This window comes from Heterocephalus glaber, unplaced genomic scaffold (genome assembly GCF_053883595.1).
Source record: "Heterocephalus glaber isolate CG9 unplaced genomic scaffold, H.glaber_assembly_v1.0 deba00001673, whole genome shotgun sequence".
NCBI lineage: Eukaryota > Metazoa > Chordata > Mammalia > Rodentia > Bathyergidae > Heterocephalus > Heterocephalus glaber.
Window position 1 is genome coordinate 15,889,573 of NW_028258410.1, and position 21,869 is coordinate 15,911,441.

General features: G+C 48.6%; 1 protein-coding gene across 8 annotated transcripts in view; it reads left to right on the forward strand.

Moving 5' to 3' along the window:
* The first annotated feature begins 1,335 nt into the window (after window positions 1–1,335).
* Znf217 (zinc finger protein 217) overlaps window positions 1,336–21,869 on the forward strand; it is a 33,555-nt gene continuing 13,021 nt past the window's right edge. The window contains exon 1 of one of the 8 annotated variants that reach the window (XM_021239023.2): window positions 1,336–1,731. The gene's annotated coding sequence lies outside the window, so the exon portion shown is untranslated. Of the gene's footprint in view, window positions 1,732–1,864; window positions 2,046–9,370; window positions 9,500–12,765; window positions 12,943–12,982; window positions 13,249–14,083; window positions 21,866–21,869 lie in introns of those variants that run through there. The other 7 variants (XM_021239022.2, XM_021239024.2, XM_004858034.4 and 4 more) reach the window with 7 other exon arrangements.

Here is a 21,869-nt window from a genome sequence, read left to right on the forward strand (position 1 = left end):
CTTTTTTTTTGGTACCAGGGATTGAACTCGGGACCTCGTGCTTTCGAGGCAGGCGGCTGAACCCTGGCCCAATACTCATTTTCTGTAGCCATAAAAACATGGCATGCGCACACTGCCAAACAACCACAGAGGAGCTCTGATTAAAGGAGGAAACCGGCGACTTGCTGAAAATGTGGTAATGAGTTTTCACTCCTCCCCGAGGGGGAGGCCGCCAGCCCTCCTGCCTCCCTGCCCTTCCTAAAGAAGGTAGCAGGGCTAGGTCGGCCTTCTCTTCCTCTTTGTTTTCTTCTTCTCCTCCTTCTTCTACTTCTCCTTTTTTAAGCAGAATAATTTAATTTATTTACACATGACAGAGTTGGTGCTGCACAAAATACTGTTGACAACTCAGCAAACTAGGGCCAGGGATTTAGCTCAGTGATTCTGCTGCCTGCCTCGCAAGCACAAGGTCCTCAGTTCGATCCCCGTACCAAAACAAAACAAAACCTCAGCAAACTTAGGGATTCCTGTAAATGAAGCCCCACCGTGTGGGGTAACCGGGATGAGGACACAGCCATTTTAGTGACGGCTACCAGACCTCAAATAAAACTGCGTATTTCTGTCCATAGCACTTACTTTCTTTGAAGGAGTACACCCCCTGGGTTTTCTTTCAACCATTTTGATTTGGAGAAGTTTATATGTCAGATTTTTTTTTTTAAAGGCAGGGAGAAAGAAAAACTCATTAGTGCTGTGTTTATGAGAGGGGAGGAAAGGAACTGATAAGAAAATACTTAGCAGAATGGCTCTTGGTTCTTAAAAAGCCTAGCATCCTAATTTTTAACTCCTTTTTCTTTCTTTTGGAAAAAGTTCAGGAAAGGTGGTCTGTCTCATTGTCATGTTTTTGTCCCTCTCAGTGATGTAAAGGTTATTCCTCAAAGCAAATGGGAACAAAACATAATCTCTTAGAAATATTTTTAAGAGGATAGGCTGGCTTGGTCTTTGTAAAAATATGTCAACAAAATGTGCTAACCACATTCTTTTTTTCTTTTTTTTAAAAAGCTGTCAAAGGAACCAAAGGAATTAGATAAAGCAAAGGGCTGTTTTGGAACGAGAAAGGGAGCAGAGAGAATTCTGGTTTATGCCAAGTGCCAGGCAGTATTTTAAGGCTCCAGGTGATGAACCCATTTCATCCCCAGAGCCAGGAGCCCGTGACAGGTTATCCTTTCCCCGGACAGGTGAGGCAGGGATGCCCAGGATTTGAACCTGGGAGGGCCCTGCAGAATCTGGCTCACTTCCGGTCTGGGAGAAAACCGTTGAACGAAAGCTCGAGGGTTCAGGTGGGGAAGGACGCTGGGCAGGCCAATCGCGAGCCTAAACGTCTTTCTAGTGCGCTGGGCAAGGGTGTGGCCCCCACCGCCCCTCGCCCGGCTCAGTCCAGTCCTGGGCGTGGGCTGAGCGCACACCTGACCCGGCGCATAAATTCGCTTCCCACGGCTGCGGGCCTCACCTTGGCCTGCCTCCTCCCGAGGCCTGGTAGGGCCTGCACCTCGCGGAAGATGTCCCAGGGTTCCCCGGCCTTCCCCGAGGATTTCCCCATCCAGGTATGGTCTTTGAAGAATTCCACTTGTTTTGCCTGCCTTGGGCGATGGGGCTGATGATTCAGCTAGTCTGCATTCTGCAGAAGGCAAATCCGGCTCCAGAGTGGATTCTCGTCTTCACCTGCCATATGGACCCCGCTTCTCCGCCCCGCACTGGGTAGGGAAGCGTTTGTGGGGCCCCACCTGGTTTGGGAGGGCTGGTAAGCCCGAGGGTGGGCCGTTAAGCCCGAGGTTGGCCCGTGGCCTTTATGACGTTAGCATGCCGTAGTCCAGGCCTTCTAGGTGTCAGACCCTCCCAAGCCTCGTACAGTGTCCCTGAGGGCCGACCTCCCCTCTGTGGGGACCAGGCAGAGTTGGTTGGGGTGGCCCTGCTGGGTGGGAAAGCTTCGTGTGGACCCAGAGAACCGGTGCCTGTGGGTTTTGGAACTGGATCTGGACTAGAAGACCTACCACCTTATTCAAGTCGTAGAAGTTAGTAAGAAAGTTAACCTCAAATGGCCCATTTTCTCATCTGTGAATGGATTTATTTACTGTTGTTTGTTATTATTATATTTTGCAGTTCTGAGACTCAACCCCAGGCATTCATATTGAATTATGTCCTTTGCCATTTCATTTCAGTGTATTTGCTTTAATTTTTTTTTTTTTGAGATAGATTCTTGCCAAGGCTGAACTCAAATTTGTGACCCTCCCGCCTGAGTCTCCGAGAGTGCTGGGATTATGGGCGAGCACTACCCCACCCAGCAGCTATTGTTTTGGCTTGGTTTTTGAGACTGGGTCCCACTGTTTAGCTCAGGTTGGCCTAGAATTTGCAATCCTTCTGCTTTAGCCTCCTGGTGCTGGGATTACAGGCGTGCGCCACCACGCCCAGCTTCTAAGTGGATTTAAATATGAGTTATTGTGAGAACTAATTAACCCATGATATAAACCAGATGTGGAATTGAGACTGAGACTCAGGCCCATAGCATGGACTTGATAAATTGCTCTATTTTCTCCCCTGATCCCTTTACTTCTTACTATTAGCATTGTTATTGTAGAAGTGACTTAAAAATTGGATGCATTTTAGGGCCAGGGATTTAGCTCAGTGGTTTTGCCACCTGCTGCGCAAGTGCAAGGACCCAAGTTCGATCCCTGGTACCAAAAAAAAAAAAAAAAAAAAAAATTGGATGCATTTGAATACGAGTGATTTCAGCAAAGGTGATTATTTGGGTTACTCTTGTGGGCATGCTCTTGCTATATCCATAGTTCAGTAAGTCACTTAACTCAATGAGGCTGGGTGTGATGGTTCAGATGCTTGTAGTACTTCAAGTTACTTGGGAAGCTGAGACAGAGGGATTTTAAATTCACACAAATTTGGCACAAACCTGTAATCCCAGCATTCAGGAGGCTGAGGCAGGAGGATCACTGAGTTCCAGGCCAGTGTGGACTACATAGTTCAAAGCCAACCTGAACTAGGTAGCAAGACCCTATCTTGAAAAAAAGAAAAAAAAAAAAAGGACTTGATAGTTCAAGGCTAGTCAGAGCAATTTAGTAAGAAAGACCTCGTCTCAAAAATTAAATAACAAAGGGCCAGGGATTTAGCTCTGAGGGGCCGCTGCTTGCCTTGCAAGTGCAAGGTCCTGAGTTCAATCCCAGGTTAAAAAAAAAAAGAAATAATAATAAAAAAAGGGCTGGGTACCTAGCTCAGTGGTACAATGCTTGCTTAGCATGTTTAAGTCCTGGGTTTGATACTCAGCAATGCAAAACCAAAACAAAACGCCCCATATATGTGCAGTGGAGTGAGAAGTAACTGTATGAGTGAATGAAAAATCGAGGGAGCATATTTATGTAATTGAATAGAACAGCTGAAGTTTGGATCGCCTCCTTCTTCTGTGCTGGCATCGTGACCCGGTGGGAGCGCCCTTCCCTTTTCTGTACCAGGGAACAGGACGAATGCACCCTTCCTGGGCTCTGCAGAGACAGTGGAGGTTGGGGAGGGTGGCTGAGCTAGGGAAGCCTGGAGGGGGAGTGAGTCGGAGGACGGGCCGGGGCGCCTGGCTGCGGATTGATTTTTGCACGGCTGTGTCTGGGCAGTGTGAGAGAGAGGGTGAGCGTCGGCCCGGGAGAGGAGGCGTACACAGCGGTGATCAAATGGTGATCAATTCTATTTCTCGTTTTCTGTTCCCCAGGGTATTTTACACAGTTTGTAGTTATGTTTAAAAATTCTTTATTAATTCTTGTACCTTTTTTTTGGTACCGGGGATCGAACTCGGGTTCTTGCGCTTGCGCAGCAGGCAGCGAAACCACTGAGCTAAATCCCCGGCCCTCTTTATTAATTCTTACTTGGAAAAGCCTAAGCGTGTCTCTGTATGGGGTACAGTGCCATGTTGCCATCCAGGTATGCACAGGCGTATGATTCAGTCAAGCAGATTAACATTCATCACCTCCCGGGGCCTGGGGAAGAAGTCCCCGAGATGCCCAGGCTGCTCCTGAACTCCCAGGCCTGCTGCAGCCTTTCAGAGTGCTGGGTTGGCCTGTGCCGCCATGCCTAGCTACTCTAGACCTCTCCGATACGACTGTTCTTAGATGGCACATGTTGGGGAGATCATGCAGTATTTGACCTTTTATGCCTGGTTTATTTCATGTAATTACATGTTTATAACAACTTTTTTTTTGGTAGTGGGGATTGAACCCAAGGCCCTTGCACTGAGCTACATCCTTAGCCCTTAAAAAAGAATTTTTTTTTTTGAGACAGGGTCTTGCTATGTAGCCCAGGCTGGCCTGGAACTAATGGTGATCCTCCTGCCTCAGCCTCCCAAGTGCTGGGATTACAGGTGTGCACCACCACACCTGGCCAAAATTTTTTTTTAAATGTTGAGACATCTCCCTGAGATGGCAGATTGCCCAGGCTAGATTGAGTTTGTGATTCTCCTGCCTGCCTCAGATTCCCAGAGTGCTGTTATGCAGGCATGTGCTACCATAACTGGCAAGCAACTGATTTTTCATTTTATATGTAAAACTGTGTGTTATGTGTAAAACATATAAAATGATCAAAACATTTAGCTACCCCAAACTGTCCTGATTCTTTGGCACATTAAAAAATTACCAGCATTTATCTAGAATCATGTCTCAAAATGAAAAATAAAAAAATAGTTGGGGATGTAGGATGGCATGGTGGCCCTCAGTTCAATCTCTAGTACTACAAAAAAAATTGGTATGAGTCTTCCCTATTTATTTATTTATTTATTTATTGGTACCGGGGATCGAACTTGTGTCCTTACCCTTGCGTAGCAGGCAGTGAAACCGCTGAGCTAAAGCCCCGGCCCCTCAATTTTTTTTCTTTTTGGTACCAGGGATCAAACATGGGACCTTGGGCTTGCGAAGCAGGTTCCAGAACCACTGAGCTAAATCTCTGGCCCCCCCTCAATTTTTATTTACACATTTATATAAATATTTTGTATGTGGTTTTGCCTCTTTACGTACAGTGTGCACCTACATAAACAGTTTGCACACTTACATGTTTCCTTCAGAAGACGTGTGTGCTTACAAACAAAAGTAGCATGGTTTCTGTGGATCAATTTTATTTTATTTTTCTTTTTGGTGCCGGGGCTCGACCTTGTGCTTGGGAGGCAGGCCATGGCACGACTGAGATAAATCCCTGGCCCTGTGGATCAATTTTAGTAATCTCTCCCCAGGAGAGCAAGTGACACTATTCATTGCTTCCACCTGCTGTTCTAAAACTTGTCTATTCTGTAGTTTCTGTGGCCATTTTCCTTTCGATGAGTCTGTAGTTGTTTCAAATTGCTGAGTATTATCAACAGTGCTGCAGTGGGACTTCCTCAAGTTGCCTCTCTGTGCACATGGGTGATCATTCTCTAGGGTAGATACTGTTACTCGATACCGATCTGTTTATTTGTGTTTGAATTTTGCTAATGTCTGTTAGGTCAAAATAGAAGCTCCAGGAGGGTAGGAATCAGATTTGTTTTGTGCCTCACTCTAATGATGACTTAGCCAAGTTGCTTGGGAAAAAGGAGTGATCAGGACCTGTTTAGTGAGTGAATCCGGCTGAAAGGTTGGCTGGGGTCCTGCTTTGTTTTATATCCTGGGATTCTGAAAATGAACTATGACTTTGGTGACACAGGAGATTTTCATACAGGGCAGCCTCAGGATGGTTGTTAGTTGGATCTAGGAAAGAATACTGTGGGCTACAAAGAAGACAGGCACTGGAGAAAGGCATGAGATCGAACGCAGGTCAGAGAAGACAAGACAAGGCTGATGGGACCCGAAAGGAAAAATGTATTTGAGATGTACAGGAATGGCAGGACCTGCAGGGTTTGCTAACTAATTAGCTTTGAGGGGCACGGTGAGGAAGGCATGGAAAGAGGAGCATATCTAGGGCCAGGGATTTAGCTCAGGGGTGCAGCCACCTACCTCAAAAGTGAAAGGTCCCGAGTTAGATCTCCGGTAACAACAACAAAAAGGAATAGCATATCTAGTACAGCATACTTTAATTTTAGAAGCATTTATTGCCTCTTAGCAACATGCAAAAAGTACCGTGCTAATTCCTGCGAGGACAAACATTTGTGTGACCTTCCCACTTTCAGGGGAGCTTTGCAACCTGCTGGAGCAGAGGGAGGTGGAAAGGTACAGCTGCAACTCCAAGGGTGCAGGTCGGGTGAGCTGGAGAGGGGTGGGGAGGGAGCCAGCCCGCCTCAGGGTAGAGTTTTAGGACTCAGAAGATTCAGATTGGCAAGGGAGCTGGGGTTCCACGGGGTTCACCTTGAGTTCACCTTGGGGTTCCAATGGCCCATTGGCTTCAGTGTAGTCTGGAAAGTGGGGAATAAAGTGTGAGCTGTATAACCTCAGGTGGATTACTGGACCAGCCTGAGCCTCAGTGTCCTCTTCTTTTTAAAGAAAGGGATGAAGGCTGGTGAGAGTAGGCCTGGCCAGCGTCAGGCTCAGCTGCTGGCGGCAGCTTTGAGCCCATGATCACACTTGTGGCACCGGCAGGGTCGACAGCGTAGCTTGAAGTGAAAAGACCTCAGCTCTTGGGGAAGAAACACTTGAGGTTCAGTGTTCTTTCAGTTTTTCTTCCATTTCCTTTCCAGCCTCCCAGTGCTCTTGGGAGTTAATCCACAGCCTTCACATGGCCTGCCAGTATCATGATTGGTATCAGGGTCCATTGCTTTCATTTGCCATGGTGGGGATTGAACCCATGGCCTTCACACTGAGCTACATCTCTATCCCCTCCCCATCCCCCCCCTTTTCTTTTGGTACTGGGGATCGAACTTGGGTCCTTGCTCTCCCAAGGCAGGTGGTGGAACCACTGAGCTAAATCCCTGGCCCTTCCCCACCCCCTTTAAAAAATTTTTTTTCTGAGAAATTGCTAAATGGCCCTGGCTGGGTTTGAACTTGTGATCTTCCTGCTTTCAGTTGTCCAGGCTAGCAAGCTACCATGCCTGGTAGGAACTCTGTTTTCATTCTAAGAGACAATTTTAGGGATTTTAAGAGAGCTGAGAAATAATCAGACTTGAATTTGGGAAAAATCAGAGGTACTGCTCAGAGCTACAGCTGTGTGCGTTTCTTCTGGGAGGGGAGCTCTTCCAACACAGGGACCTTGAACTTGTTGGAGTCAGCAGTTGGAGATGCCTTGCGGGTGGTGAGAGTTTTGGGTGGGAAAAACTACAAATGCAAGCGCCTTCCTATGCGGGAAACCAGCAGCAGCCGTGGACCCTGGGCACTTGAGCATTTGGACATGGAAGAGAGGGGAAGAACTGGTTTTGGGAATGAGGGAGGCTGGGAGGCGCAGTAACCCAGCTCTGGGAGGGAGGGAGGGAAGGTCAGCCAGGGAGGGAGGTTGCCCTTCCGATGCCCTCCTGGCTGGCTGGCATCCAGTCCTGTCCCTGGTCCCTGTCCTGATCCTCCAGGCCCCCTGCCTGGTGCTGTGCTCTGGGTCGCTTCCTCTTTGGCCTTCTTTGCTCCCTCCTGGCCTGAGTGGACTGGCTTCTCTGTGTGGTCAGCTGCCTGACTTCCCAGGAGGAGTGGGGTTCTCCAGGCTTCAGGGAGCCCCTGTCCAGACACCCTGTCCTATATCTGTCTCCCTCTAGAACATAGGCCCCAAAGGGACAAGGACTCATCTGTTTTGTCTACTCCTCCACTTCCCCATGCCTACAACAATGCCAGGTCCTAAAATCCCTGGCCTTACGAGTCTCATTTAATTCTGTTTTTTTTTTCTTGAGACAGGATATCACCATGTAGTTCAAGCTGGCCTTGAATTTACAGTGATCCTCCTGTCTCAGCCTCTCAAGTGCTGGGCTCACAGGCATGTGCCACCAAGCCCAGCCCCATTTAATTATCTAGAGTCTTGCAGAAATAGGAATATTTATATAAGTCATACAGATAATTGTATTGTCATTACCTTTGCCCTGTTCATAACCCCTTGTTTTGTTTTGTTTTGTTTTGGTACCAGGGATCGAATCGAACTTGGGCCCTTAGCTTGCGAGGCAGGTGGTGGAACCACTGAGCTAAATCCCCGGCCCCATAACCCCTTTTTTAGAGATAAGGAAACTGAAACCTGAGAGATTAATAATATTCCAAGATTATTACTCTCTTGTGAGGTAGAACCAGAAGAGGTTCTTTTTTTTTGTTTTTTGTTGAGACAGGGTCTGGCTATGGAGTTCAGGCTGGCCTTGAACTCACAGAGATCCTCCTGCCTCGGTCTCCCTAGTGCTGGGATTACAGGCCTGGACCACCATGCCCGGCCAGAGAGATGTTCTTAACTGGGCCATCATGCCGGAGAGCATGGGGCAGAGGGACAGAGGCGGGTTTCCTGCCAAGGAGAAAGGATGCAAGGGAAAGCCAAGCTCAGGGCCGAGGCTGGGTGGCTGATGTAGGGGCCACAGGAGGACCCGCCAGAGGGGACCCCGGAGAGCCCTGAGGGGGCCAGACTCGCAGGCCCGGTGAGGCAAGTTAGGAAGTTTATTCTTTTTGCCCCAAGGTGAAAGGAAGCCCTTAAGCAGGGTGGCAGGGTTGACTGAGATCCAGGGGGAAGGAGCAAGCGTGATGGGCAGAGAAGGTGCCAAGCAAGGCTAAAGGAAAGGAGAGCCTGGGACAGACAGGTCCACGGGAGAACGCGGCGGTGATAAAGATTCGGGGGACAGAGGGGAGCTATGCCGGGGAAGGCCGGGGCTGCCAGTGTGGGGTGTTGGTGAAATACGGAAAAGGGCTCCACTGATGGGGAGGACGGTGGCCCCGAGAGGTCAGTAGCGCCTGCCTTCCTGACGATCCCGAAGCCCCCAATGGGAAGACGGAAGTGGGGGGAGTAGAGCGGGGCGCCCCGAGCTGCGTCAGGTTTCTTTGTTGCTGGAGGCTGAACCCGGGGCCTGTGGCTGCTCCCCAAGCTCTGCCCCTGAACCCCGTCCCTACCCCGACCCAGGTCATCTTTAAGGACGTTTGCGTGAACTTTTGAGTGCAGCCAACCTTGCTAACCTGGTCGGGAGATTAGAGGAAGAAGTTCTGCTTGCAGAAGGGGGCGGGGCGAGGGAGCCGACTTGCCAAAGGGCCAAACAGTTAAAATCAAACCAGTGCTTTTTTACTCTATCAAGGCTGATTTATTCAATCAAGTCTGGATTGATTTATTTACTTTCGGAGACAGGGCCTCGCTATGTAGTTCAGGCTGGCTTTGAACTCACTATGTAGTCCAGGCTGGTCTCCCAACTCAGGGATCCTCCCGCCTCAGCCTCCCGAGTGCTGGGACTATAGGCGTGTGCCACCGCGCCCCGCCGGATTATATCTAAACCTATTTAAATTGAGCTTTATGATTGGCCCCTCCCTTTCTGGTTTGCTTGTAAAAACCAGCAATCACATTTCTTCCAGTATTGTTCCCAGCCAGGTGGACTAGCAGGCTCCTAGGGCTTCCGGGTCCCAGCCCCTGCTTTCCCTTCCTAAAGGTAATTTCTACTATATATTTTTATCATATATTATCATAATGTTTCACAGGAGCTTAACATTGGGGTGACTGGCGTGGGGCTGAAAAACTTAACAGGAAGGGAAAAGCGTCCTGTTCCTTCGCGTGCTTTGCTCTTCCTACTTAATTTAGGGCATTCAGTCTTGTTAGGGGGCCGCCCGTTTCCTTCTCAAATGTCCTTTGTAGTTTGCCAAGACTGGCAGGTTTGCCTAACTTCTTCATTTTCTTTCCTGCTGTCGCCTCTGCAGTTTTTCAGGTTTTCATGCTCTCAACACTGAATTCTTTTACCTCAAGTATCTGTGTTGGCTCGGTTTCAGCTCAGGAGATTTAGTTTCCAAATTGTTCTTCTATAATAGTTCCACGGTGAAATAAGTAAATACTTGGGAAGAGAGATCATAACCACATTCTGTTATTCTAATTAAGTAAGGCTAAGTCTCAAAAGATGATTCCAACACATATTTAAATACAGCGACTCCAAAGGGGTTTTTTGTTATTCGATCAGAGAATGCTGGGATAGGCAGGCTGGGGTAGAAAATGGGATGTTAGCTAACCGAGGAGTTCTGATAGTGCTAAGATCAAATCAGAGATAAGTGATTTTATAGGCGTGTACGGGAAGTGTGCATTAAGGATGGCCCTTGTGGGTGATTGTGAAAAAGAGCTGATGTTGGTCGCAGTAGGAAGAGGTAAAGCGGTGGTCTCTCTGCCTTCTCTCCAAGTGCGGTGGAGAGCTTGGGTTCCACTCTTTGTTTTTGTGGCTGGCGTCTTGTAGCACCTGATTGCTTTAGCGATAGCCGGGCGGGAGCGAAGGAGGATTATTGGGGGCGGAGTTAAGGGTTTGAGGACTAACGTTCGATTTTCAGTTTTCACCCCGTGCCATCATGCGAGTTATGAGCTCTTATTACGAAACCAAACGTTCCTAGTGTTCTCCTGTTACTTTTGGAGTTTCCATTTTTAATTGCCTCAACGACACACGCTTTCCAAATAAATCTGAGGCAGGAGGAGGCTGCACATTAGAAGGGAAGAGTGTGTCTCGCAGGAGCCCTCGAGGCGAATTCAGATCCCTCCTCGTCCTTTTGAAAACACAGTTTGTATTTGCAACCAAGCAGTCAGTCACCGGCAGAATTTTGCAACGATTTCCCAGTTTTGTTGGCACGTCTCCAAGAGTTAAGGTTCTTTGTAATTCCTCGCTCAAACATCAGGATCACCGACGAAAACTCAGCAGATAGGTCGGTGAACACAATTCTCTTTCAATTTCAAAACCTACATTAAAAAAAAACCCCACCTACAACATAATAGGTTTTTTTGGAGGGGGGAGGGGAGGAGACACTGACAAGCCCTGTGAAGCCATAATGCTTAACAAAGTGGTGGCTTTGGGGGCGCGGTGAAAGCACAACCTTTTTAGTCCCCCCCCCCCAATAATTCAGGAGCAACAAAGTACGAGCCAGGAGTCTTACTGTTCTTAGTGAAATGATTATTTGTTAAAATATTCGATTGTTTCCTTATCCCTAACTGAAAAGTCTGGGCTTTGCTTTTTGCTCCATTTTGACACTAGGATTTTTTTTTTTAAACTATCAGAGCTATTGTGTTTACAGCATTCAAGGTTTCAGAGTTCAAAGGTTACCCATTAACATGTAGAGTGAGGCCACTCTTACGGTGAGGATCGACCTGGTTCCTCTTGTTCATAGTTTCTTTGTTTTGTAGCAAGTCTTGAAAGTTATTTGTTTTGCTAAAGTTAAACCAAGTTTCTTAGGGAGAGTATGTTTTTGAACTGTTTTAGAGTGTGAATGTAAGTCTCTAACAAATATTGTAGAGAAAGACCCTCATCTTTTGTTAGGAAAGGAATCCTAATACCAAAAATGATCAATATCCATGTACGTGAGTGAAAAAAAATAGTGCTGGCCTAAGGATCTACTTCTGGCACTGCTAATTAATTGTGAGTAATTGATTCACTTCCTTTTTAAAAAAGACTAACCAGACCGCATGTGGAGTTAGTAGTTATATATAAAATGACAGCATAACATCACGCTAGGCAAGTTCTTCCCCTTTGCTAAACTGTCTTCTCAGATTCCTTTTTCCTATTAAATAAGGACTACATTGCTCACCAGTTCCGGGTCGTTTTTTCTTTTAAGGGCTGTTTTTTCCTTTTCTTTTGGTTTAGGAATATGTATTTTGAATACTTTCCTTAACGTCTTCCTAACCTTTTCCCTTTTGTATACACTGAGGGTAGTTTAGGGAACAAAACAACTTGGCTATTTTGTTTGTGGCTACTTGCATAGATCCATTTCACATTTGCATTCATTTGCATTTGGGAGCAGAAAAATTAGTGGATGTGATTGTTGCTTCCCTCCGTGGTTTCTCCTTGGGGTTTACTTAAAATAAAGGTATATCAAGGTCTTTGGAATCATACCCTTTTCCTGCTTTCCTCTGAACCTTTCTTATTGTGAACGAGGAAGAAAACAGTGGGGAAACACTTTGTTAGTTGGGCACAGAAGAGAGGGGCAAAGGCTTGTTTTTGTTTCCTGTCCCCACTTTAAGCCTAGTTTCATCCACATGGATTTCTATCAAAACTTAAGTAGATTCCAGGAACCTGGGCCAAATTTAGAAAACTGGAATTATAATAGCAAAGCACGCCCCGCGCCTTCGACCAAAAAAAAAATTAGCTTTATGAAGATCCTCAATTTTAATCATCTTATCTCATCGATCTTCCTCACACTTAAAGCAAATCTGAGCGAGTGTTTTTGTACCAACTATCTTTCGGCTTAACCTCAAACCAGTATAATCGTTTTTTGTTTGCAATTCTAGATGACCCGGAGTTGGGCAGCTAGTCCCCGCCCCCCCCGACCCCCAGGGCGCACCTTGCGAGGGAGGGGGAGGTGGCGAGGAAGAGGGCTGGGTCTGCGCCTGCGCACTAGCCCGCGGCCCCCTCCCCGACTACCTGTCACTGGAACCGCCCGGGCGCGAGCCGGCCACGTTTGGCCGGATGGCGGGAGGCGGGGAGGGGGGGAGGGGGAGGGGGAGGGGGATGGCTTGGCGCGTGCGTGCGCGGGACTCGCTAGGCAGACCAGGGGGTGCGCGCGGCCACCGCCGCGCGGCCGCCCCGGGGGGCGGGGCCCGCGGCGGCGGGCGGGGCCGGGGCGCGCCTGCGCAGACCACGTGGGCGCAGGAGGCGGGGCCGGGGCGGGGCCGCGCGGCCGGCGGAGGCCGGGGGCGGGGCGTCGGGAGCGGCGGGGCCGGGGGAGGGCGCAACAGCTGCTCCGAGCACTTTCCGACCCCACAGTGCCCCAGCGCAGGACGCGCCGCGCCGCGCCGGGCCGGGCGGCTCTGGGGACCCCCGCGCCTGCACTGCCCGCGCGTAGACGAGTAGGGGGCGCCCGCGCCTCTGCCCCGTGCGCACCCCGCCCCGCTCCCCTCAGCCCCGCGCCCGAGGTGAGCCCGGCCCCCCACCCCGACGGGCGGGGTGGGGGTGGGGAGGCGCCGTGTCCGGGAGGGTTTTCCTGGCCGGCCGGCAGGCAGGCGCCCCGGGATGGCTGCGCTGCCCGGCGCCCCGCGTCTCGGGGCCGGGCGGGCGGCGGGCTGCGGGAGGTGTCCGCACAAAAGGCCGGGCGCAACTCGCGGCGCCTCCCCTGCGGCCTCCCCGCCCTCCCTCCCGCGCCTCCTCATTCAAACCTCGGCGCCCGGGGTGTCAGTGCCGCCGGCCGCCGCCGCGCGAGGACGGCTGAGGACCCGGCCCAGGTAAAGGGGCGCCCGACCCCCACGCGGGCGCCCCACGCGCTCCCGGGGCGCAGCGGCCGGGCCGGGCTCCCCTGGTCCCCGCGGAGCCGGGCGCGGGGGGCGCCCCGGAAAAGTTCCCGGCCCGCGGGGTGGCTCCCGGTCGGGCCGTCCCGGCCGCGGGGGCTCGGGGGCGGGCGCGGGGTCCCGCGGTGGCCCGGGGCGTCCGGCAAGTTGGAAGCAGCCCAGACAATGCGCCCTAACAGGCGTCCCCCACAGACAATGGCCGGGCGTCCCCACGGCCGGGCGGGGCGCGTTCGCGGGGGCCGCGGGCCGGGCGAGGCCTCGCGCCCCCCGCCCCCCGCCCCGCGGCTCCCTCGCCCCGGTCGCCCTGGTCGTCCCGGGACTCCGGTCGCCTGCCCGAGCCCGCGGCGCATGGGGCTGGTTTCCTGATGTGCGTGATAAGCTGGTTTGGTTCTTACAGTTTTTAATTTTAAAGTTTTTTTCCCAAAAGAAAACCCCCCAAACCAAAAAACCCCTTAATGTCCCATCAACTCGGAAAGAGCGTCCGTACCACTGGGTTCTCCTGGGGACCCGGCCAGCCGCGCAGCCCGGGAACTCCGGAGGGCACCGGGAGGGGAGGGGAGAGGCAGCCTGAAGTGCTGCCCGCTTTCTTCATTGTAAAGGGAAGTTTTCGGGAGGCGCCGGGGCTGGGACTGCCGGTCCACACGCGCGCTGCGCTCGGGTGGGGGCTGCCAGGGCGGGCGGCCTGCCTGGCGCGGGGTACAGGCGGTGGCCGGGTTGCGGGGAGCCGCACTTTGGGATGGGCTGGGCCGGGGAGGACGGGAAGCCGCGTTCTTGGGTGGGTGGGGGTAGGGAGGGCAGGCGGGAGTTTTCCGCACGGTGTGGCCTCGAGACCGAGCGGAAGCCCCCAGGGCCCCTCCTGGACCCCAAGCGTGCTGTCCACGGCGGAGCACAGACTTTTCCCCCACTCGGTGCCCCCCCCCCCCAACGCTGTAGTCTTCCCCAGGCCTAGGGTATGGGTGTATTGTTCTGCTCTGAAATTCCTGGAGCAGCCTCAATTTATCCTTCTGATCAGTCTACAGGGCCTGAAGCCTTGGACATTCCAGAACACGTATTAAAGAAGTGGCGGTTGCAGTGGTCCCCGGGCCAGTGAGGAATCGGGTGTTGTTAGTCCACCTTGTGTACTGTAGTTAAGGCGACTTCCTAGTCCGGTAGATGGCTTGGAACCATTAAGCTGTACGTTTGAAAAAGGCTAGGTCTGATTTACTTCAGGTTGATTCAATTATGTCTTCATCGCTTTTGAGTTGGTTGAATGACTTGACATGAGATTAACCCAACAAAAGAAGAGGCAGGATAGCAACAGCTGCTGCCCAGGCTTGGGCCTAGGTAGGGGTCTATGGGGGCCCTTCCACCTTCCCTTTGTATGTGGGGGTCACAGGTCGCGGGTTCCCATCTCATGTGCTCTTCCCCAAGTGGACCCACTGCCTTGACTGATAGCAGTTAAGCCTGAAAATTCCAGATTTCATACTACTTGGAAGGATAATAGGTCTAGAGTTCCCGAAAAAGCCTTTATTTATTGTAGTGACAAGTGCAGCATAATAACCTAATTGCTTTTTGTCTGAAAAATATAAGGCAAACCAGTAGTTTGTGCTTGCTTAGTTAATGTGTGCTGAGGACTTTTAAGGTGTGTCCTTAATGGTAGAAGATTTTTCCTTCTGAGAAGTCATGTTTGTTCTAGATATTGTTGTGTTCAGCGTTCTGGAGACCAGTAGTGTTTTTTCGGGTGGTAGGGGTGGTTTTTAATCCTGGTGTTTTAGAGGAAGTCACCCCCTCCCCAATGTTGCCAATTTTCACCTGTTATGTAAGTATTACAGTTAAGAAGCAGTGACTTGTTAAAAATTCATGTTGTCAATACTTACAAGACAGATTTATAATTTATTTGAATAGTTGGAAAAGTGTTAATAGTCTGGTTGTTTGGAATTTTACTTATTTGGTGTATAAGGAGGAAGGCCAGTCCTTGAGAGTTGTAGGTTTATTTGCATATGGGAGGAGGAAGTAGAAGGAAAGATTATGACTTTCTGGCGAAGGACAAAGACTTCTTTGGTGTCCAGCTTCTTTTTAAGGTTTTTATCTCTATAGCACCTTCCTACCACTTTGCAGTTTGAACTTTGTTGTTTTTTAATTACTTGTGAGATCGAAGTTTAGCAGTTGTCTTGGGTTCATATTATTCCCTTTCACTTCTTACTTTAAAAAAGGAACTAAGATATCACTTAGAAAACTTTGTAGAGGAGTTTTCCCCCTTTACCCTGAAGAATCTATTTTGATGATAGCTCAGTTTTTTTTTCCCCAGGTGGTTAGGGAGGAAGAGGGGGAGTGAAAGTTTCTACTGTGGCCACCTCTCTGAAAGGTGGGGAAGATTTGCATTCTCTTTGTAATCCTCCATTTTTGGCAGTGAAACTTGAGGGAGAAATAGGAGCCCCTAATCCCTCTCCAGTGGACTCATTTTAGAGGAAATCTGAAAATAAAACTTAATCATCAGATCACTTAGAAGCTGATGAAATAATTAAGGAGTACAATGGCCTGGCCCTGACGGAGTGTCTCTGTCTCCTCACTGCAGATAGATGCGATCACTTTGTTCTTTAACAACCTTTATTATGAAATGGTGTGTTTATGCCACAGCGGGGCTGCCATTTCCCAACCCCGGAGCACTCTTAATTCTAAGAGGCTTGATTGGAGCCTCGGGGGTCCCCAAAGATGTGCTGTTTCCACTTTATCAAATGACATTCTTTTCTCACAGTTGTCAAAACCGTGATACTGGTTGATAACAACTTTGAGTAGTTTTAATGACCCTTGACTGCTTAAAACATACTACTTTAAAAAGGATCTCTGGTCTGACTTACTGAATATAAGTGATAACGATTTTTAAATGTTTTGTGAGAAGCCATGTTTCCATTTGCTGGAAGAATTCAGGCGTGCTAGTGAGGCCCGTGTGCTGTGGATGTCGAGGTTGCTGGGTTTGGTTGAAGTGGCGCATTCCTAAGCCCCCTATCAGTTTAATACAGTAGCTGGAGTGTGTTTAAGGAATGAATTGGGAAGGTGAAGTGAAGTGCTGAGCTATGACTGTGTGTGTGCAAGTTTTAGAATTATAAGTAACCATAAAAAATGAGATAGTTGTGAGTATGCAAATTGATTAAACATAATGAGGATTTAAATTAAATTACAATTGGAACCTATAGGATAGTTTTAAAATTACTAAGTGTTCCAAAAAACCTGGGAAGCATCTATAGGACAACTACTAAAATTGAATAAAAATACTGCCATTAAATACTCTGAACAGTGAAGGGCTGAGTCCCAGCAGGTGGTACATTAAACTGAGACTACAGAAGTCTTCCTTTGCACACCGTACCCATCTCCAGAGTTGGGTGGAGAGGTGTTGGCTAGTTTAAGTGCACGTGGAAGAATGTGTGTCATTGCACAAAGGAGCAGGAGCATTCTTAGGTTTGGGTGAGGGGAGCCTGCTTATTGAGTGTAGTTTTAATGGGCTCATTTTGGGGGCAACAGAAGAACTTGGCTGAAATGCTGACCTTTCTCAGCTCCCTAAGGGGAGCTGGGTTCTCCAGGGGGTCATACAGTAGGACAGGTTTGCAGTGTGGTATGTGGGGCAGAGGTTTTTGAATTTAGACCAAGAGGCAAGATAGAAATCTGTCTTTTAAGGAAGTAGAACGGGGATCCTTCTCCTCAAATCTCCAGCCCATGATGAGCAAGCTCTTCACATAAATAGGGGGGGCCCCGTGAGGCGGCCTTCATCTTCCACATCAGATCCTCTTAGGGCCTCACCTGTGAGCCCCGTTACTCCTTGCTCGGGGTAGCAGCATAACTGCTTACTGGAAATCCAGGGCCAGTTTGGTAATTTTATGATAAAACTGAGAAATACAAACACTAACCCTGAAAAGACAGCTGAGTAAGTTTTGTGAGACAATCACACCCTGAGCCTTTGTTCTCAAGCTTCCCGGCTTTGACCTACACTGCCCTAAGTCCAGGCTCATTTTCAACGTGGTTTTTTGGAGACATTGAAGATGTTAAGATACTTAAATGGACCGGAAATGCAGACTCCAGATAGATTTTATTTTTGGATCAGTATTAGGAGAAACACTCCTTAATACTTTTTTGGCTTTCCTACCTGTATCAAATCAGGATGAGTTAAAAATTTCAGTTATACAAAACATTTTGTTTTCATTTTAACGTGTATTTCTTGACAAGTTGTTGAATTATTAATTGAAAGGAGATTTCTTTCTTAATTTGGAAAATAAGCAGGAGACTTGAAAAAGCCAGACATAAATAATTTTAGTGTTCAACAAAAGATAGGGAGAGGAGTATTTAAATGTTAAAGAAAGATCTTGGGCCTTAAAGGCATTGCCTAAGCTTGTATTGAACATGAAGTTAGTTAAATCAGGTCTAATTTAGACCCTCAGCTTTTGGCCTTCTGAAAAAAATGGTATAATGTGAGTGGTGGGTGTATGGGGCATGGTTATGAGTGTGTTTGCACACGGTAACTTGTGTGCGAAGACACAGGCACAAGCACATACACACGTTCAGTGTTGTCTTTGTAGAATTAAAGAATACAGGTGAAGATAGACTTTTAAAATTTGCTGTAATCATTTTTTCCCCTTGGATTAATCCTGTCACCTTTTTTTTTGTTGTTTTTTTTTTGGTACCTAGGGTTGAACTCAGGACCTTGCACTTTCAAGGCAGGTGCTGGAACCACTGAGCTAAATCCCCGGCCCAATCATGTCACCTTTTAAAAATATTTAAGCTTATATGATAAAGTGGAAGTAATAGAAACTCACTGATAGTGGTGCCTAATCTTTAGAATTTGAAAATGTTCTCCCCTTATAGCTCTCGTTTTTCGGCTCAAGATGGAGTTTTTGAAGGCCAGTTTATAGATAGATCATAGTGTCTGTTAGTATTGATCATATTGAAACCAAAACTAGTAGCTGGTGCTTGAAGTTCTGGTTAAGATTCTTCAGAGGACCTCAGCTGCCTTGGGATGAGTCAGGCAGTTTCTCATTGTGCTCACTATATTTTTTGTATCACTTTGGTCTTTCATCCTGTTCAGAACTGAACATTTATGTAATTCTGAGGAATTGGGGGTCTTCCCAAGTTTTACCTGTGAACTAAGTAGTAGTTTGGGTTGTAATGCTGAATTTAAACTTGGACTATTGCAGTCTTTCTTTTTTGATTGTTGAGCATTTTAGCGTTTTCCCACAGCTATATTAGGAAAATTGAGTTGTTTAGCTTGTGGATGTGACTTGGTGATTTTTCCTGACATAGTTTTGAAGGGTTTAAAATTAGGGGTCGATTGCTACTCGATCATGCAGTTGTCTCCCTTTGCAGGGGTAAGAAAAAGTAATATGTGTAAAATACAGAGGAAAAACAAACAGAAATGCTTCCAAGTTTCCAACCAGAACTTGGAGATAATTTGATAGTTTTGGAGAAACAAATGAATTGACCAGAGAGTAGCATTTTATGTTGAATATTTTAATAACTGCTTACTTGGGCACTTCACTAAGTTGGGAAAAGGTAAGTTTGTAGGAATACTGTAAATTATTTGTATATAAATGGAATTTTTACATTTTTTTGACAGTTTTTTGAGAACTTGGAATACTGGTCCGTACTATGGTAGATAAATACTCCACAGGAAAAATGTAAGAGAACCTGTTGAGGTGGAACAGAGATGCTGTTTCTAGGAACAGTATGTCCAAGTTCTGGTGATTGTCAGTAAGTGGCAGTTGCCCCAATTTGTTTTACTGCCACATGAATTGTGCTTTTCAGTAAGCAATGTATAGTGTGTAATATTTGCTAATTCTAAGATCTACAGGTAGGGATAGAATTTGTAGTTTAGCTATAAATGAGTGTCTGATTAATGACTTAAGAATATCATGCATTTCAGGCCATTACAGCAGTGTGGTTCTCTCACTGATTGATCTTGAGGTGACATGGTATTGCTTTAAATATTGTTTTATTGGCTAAGATGATCACTGGGCAGAGAGCCCCAGTGCCCTCCATACTCCCAGGTGGTGTTGAGTGACCTCTTGCTGTAGGTGCCTGGAGCACTGTGGTGAAGGTGAAGCGCTGTCGGTCACCTGAGCAAAGATGTTAAGAAGTGTTCAAACATTTTGCCAAGTACCCTTTAATAAGCCCATCTCATTGCAAGCTCAGAACACTTTGCCTGTGATGTTGGGTTGTGATCCCCCCCCCCCCCCAAGAGAGAGAGCAGCAGCGCCGTGGTTGCTGGTGCCTGGTGTGAGGGACCCGGGGAGGCCCCGGTGCTGCGCCCTGGGTCGCTGGAGAGCTGTCGGAGGATGTGTGTCAGATTCTGTCTGGCAAGTGCTGGGAGTATTTCAGTCTCCATTATTGCGACCACTTCAGGCTCTTGTTTAGAGAGTGTAAATCGGTGCTAAGTGAAGTAGCTGAGAGTGCCCTTAGGTCTGAGAGGTGTGGGGTGCCCACCTCGTGGGTTTTGGGGGGGTGCGGGCCTTCTTGTTTCTGTGGTTCCCCAGGGTCGAGTGCAGGGCCTCACTCGCCCAGCTGAGGGAGCCACATCGCATCCCAAGGGTGCTTTTTTTCTTTGTGCCGGTCAACTTCATGGTGTGATTTCTTTATTACAGTCATGAGGTGGCAGAGAATGGTAATCAGAGGGCAGTGACAGCCATCGAGAAGTTTTGGTGAACACTGTTAATGTCACGTCAGTTAGGATTGGTCCCTGTGGCCAAAGTCATCCGCCTGCCTGCCTTTTGGCCTGGGCTGATTCTTACTCACCAGGTGTTCCTGAGGGCCCAACCCTGTGCTAGGCACTAGGGACAATTTCTTTCCTGGCAGGGTTTTTGGAGATGGGGTGTCACTGTGCAGTGGGCATTACCACTGACTAAAGACAGTGAGCTACTGGAGATGGCAGATAGTTGTGTCAGCATCCAGTGAGTCCAGGATATCCTCCTGCCTCAACCTCTGGAGTGCTGGGAACACAGCCATGCACTTCCGCGCCCGGCTCCTAACAGGATGATTCTAGATAGGGACAGCTGACACTGAGCTGTGGTAGAAAGCAGCGGGGCAGGGGTTGTGCTGGGCAGGGGCCAGCTAGCCTTGGAGTTGAGTCCTAAGGATTGCTCTGGCTCGAGGTCTCCCAGAGCTCTCCATGGCAGCATATTCGTGTTAGCCCAGCACTCTGGGAAGCTGAGGCAGGAGGATCCTGGGCTACATAGACTGTTTCCAAAAAGCCAAAGAGGGAAAAAAGTTGTCCGGTGCTCGGACAGCTGGGCAGTTGCCGACCTGGCAGCTTCTGTGGAGGGGCTTCCCCGCCCACATCTCACCTGGGGAGAGGAGCTCCGGCGCCTCCCTCAAGCTCTGCTTCTGTTCAGGTTGTGCATCTCCCACCCCCCCCCCCACCCCCCGTCTTCGAAGGTCCTGAGTGAAGAATGATGGTGACCTCTCCTAGCTCATTTGAAAATTTCAGAGATAAAGTTTGGGCCCAAACCATCTTTCAAAGATAAGAGTTTTTCCAGCAGTTAAACTGTGCTGTGACAGGGTGGGGAAGCAGGGACAGACCCGCTGCCTTCTTCTAACCAGAGACTGAGCAGGGCTGGCATCATATCTTGGGAAAGGATGTCTGTCCATACTAAGGCGAGGTTCCTCAAACCTGTACAGGTTTTTTTCTTGTGATACTGGGGATTGAACCCGGGACCTTGCATTCGGTAGGCAAGGACACTGAATCCTGCACCCCAGCTCAATTTCCTTTAAAAAAAAAAAGGTATTACTTTGATTTTGCCTAAAAGGATGCTATAAAACAACTATTTGCCATCAACAGTGTCATTCTTTTTAGTAGAAAGGACCTCAGTCAGTGATCTATTCAAATTCAGATTAGTCCTGGTGGCTGTGTGTAGCGCTCTTTGGATAGCCTCTTCCTCGCTGAGCTACTGGCCGGTGAGGACACAGCATGTCAGGGCAGCGTGTGAGAACTACTTTTCTAGAATATGTGCCTGGCTTCTTAAGTTAAAGTATTTCCAGGACGTTGACATTCAATAAATAGTTGTTGAACGAGTAAATGATGACACAGAAATCCCAGTTAGCAGTCTCATGTACACATGTGATCCACAGAGCCATCGCGTATTCCCTTCAGTATACAGACCAACCCTCAGAATCAAGCATTTAGCCACATTAACTGGTCGTGGAGAGATGAGCTGGGTAGTGGTGGCAGCTGTATGGCCGCTCACAACCAGACTAGAACCCAGGTCTCTGGAGTGTTCTGTTGCATCACACAGGCTGCGTTGAGATAAAGCCCTGCAGTGTTCTTCCTCCACCCTGTCTAATCTGGAGAAAAAGCTTACTGTTAAAACTGTTCTTTATTGGAGACTGAAGATCACAGGGGAGGTTATTTCCCCCAGTGTAGGAAGCGGAAGAGCCTCCTGAGCGCAGGCCCTGGCCCTTCCCCTGCGGAAGTCGGAAGGAGGGATGTGCTCTGCTTGTGTCCACCCGTGTGCTGGGAGCGCCTCTGTCTTCTCGTTTTCTTGGGTAGAATGAAGACTCCAGTTCTAACGCAGCTGGGACTACATGAAGATGTCCGGTGC